Raw genomic sequence first — 1,552 nt, 5'->3', positions numbered from 1 at the left:
CGAAGAAGGAAGGGAAGAGATGAGCGTATCGGGGTGGGGGAAAGGGGAGGGGGTGATTCTGGACCAGTGGAACTGCCTACGTGCACGCGTGTCTTCAAAACTTGTATGCCTTTCTTATTTGTCATGTCTAACGTCTGCGTGATGCGTGATTGTTCAGCGTAATTTTCCTCGTGGGGGCGGTCGCTCTCCTCGATCAAGATGAAGAGTGCGTGACTGTTGGTCCATCCTCCTCTCTCGTTGGCTCACAAGTCGGGCTCGCGTACTTCTTGACCGGCCCCCCTCGGAGGGTCGGCGGGCGCGGGGTCCCGGCCCGGGGCATTCCCTCGGCAGTGTGTTCCGGTGGCTGCACACGCGGCTCAACCCAGCCCAGCAGCCGGCCCAGCCCGGCCCAGCCCCGCGCAACAACGTTACAGACACCCCACTCTTTCCCTGGCACGCCGTCAAGTATGTGTAGCAGCCCGCACGGCGGCGGGCAATCGCCGCCGGCGGTGGCAGCAGCAGCAGCAGCAGGCTGCAGTAGCAAGGCTGTGGACAAGTGCTTCTCTGTGTGCCGAGATGGGGTCGTGATAGGGCCGCTGCGGGGCGGCGGGGCGGGGCGGCCATAGTGGCCAGTGCAGCATTGTAAGCGGGGTGCGCGCCGGGGGCCAGGCGACCGGGCGAAGTCCGTCCTGGACAAGGCCAGCGGGGCCACCCACGACACTCACGCTGTGTCTCCGCTGTCGCGCTCGTATCGCGAGCTGCCACCTCCCATTGCCATCCGCTGTCGCGCTCGTATCGCGAGCTGCCACCTCCCATTGCCACCTGCTGTCGCGTTATTCTCTCTCGCTCTCTCTCTCTTTCTCTCCCGCTCGCCCCCCCCCTCTCTCGCTCTCTCTCTCTTTCTTTCTCGCGCGCGGGGCGTTAGCAGGGGCAGGAGGATCTACGATGCGCGGATCGGCTCACCGGTGCACAACGGTGTAGTCATCATGTTTCGTTTCGCGCCGACATGACGCAACTCATCGCTCGCGCTGCGTAGTTCTGGAAGGCGATCAGGTGGACGAGGCGGGCGGGACGCCTGGCGTGTAGGCAGCCGCGCGACAGCCGCGCGCAACGGGCCGGCATCCCCCCGGCCGTCGGGGGCCTCGCCTCGCCCGCCTGGCTAGCTCGCTCGGCGGCGTCGCGCGCTCTGGGGCTGCTGGGCCCCCCACCGCGCCACCCGCAGCCGCTGCTGGGGCTTGAGGGCGGCGAGGACAGGGCAGGCAGGAGGACTCTAAGGCAGGGCAACCAGCAGGGCAGTAGGGCCAGCAGTGCAGGCACTGTAGGAAGGACGCCAAGCCGGGGCAGCCGCCAGGGCGGGCGCTTCACTGTAAATATAGAGTGTCCAGCAGCTGTGCTACTTAGCCGCTCGACTCAGGTTTCTGTGCGACTGCGACTCACGTCACACTTTTGCTTGACACCTTGAGTTTTGGCATCCTTGGTCATCTTACCTTGAATGAGCCTGGACCTCTCTGCAGGCGAAAAGGGCGCCGAAACACTAGGTGTCCTGCAAAAGTGTGACTTTAGTGGCACACCT

This window comes from Frankliniella occidentalis, unplaced genomic scaffold, assembly GCF_000697945.3.
Source record: "Frankliniella occidentalis isolate FOCC.00 unplaced genomic scaffold, Focc_3.1 Scaffold14, whole genome shotgun sequence".
Lineage (NCBI taxonomy): Eukaryota > Metazoa > Arthropoda > Insecta > Thysanoptera > Thripidae > Frankliniella > Frankliniella occidentalis.
This window is presented reverse-complemented; position numbering follows the sequence as displayed.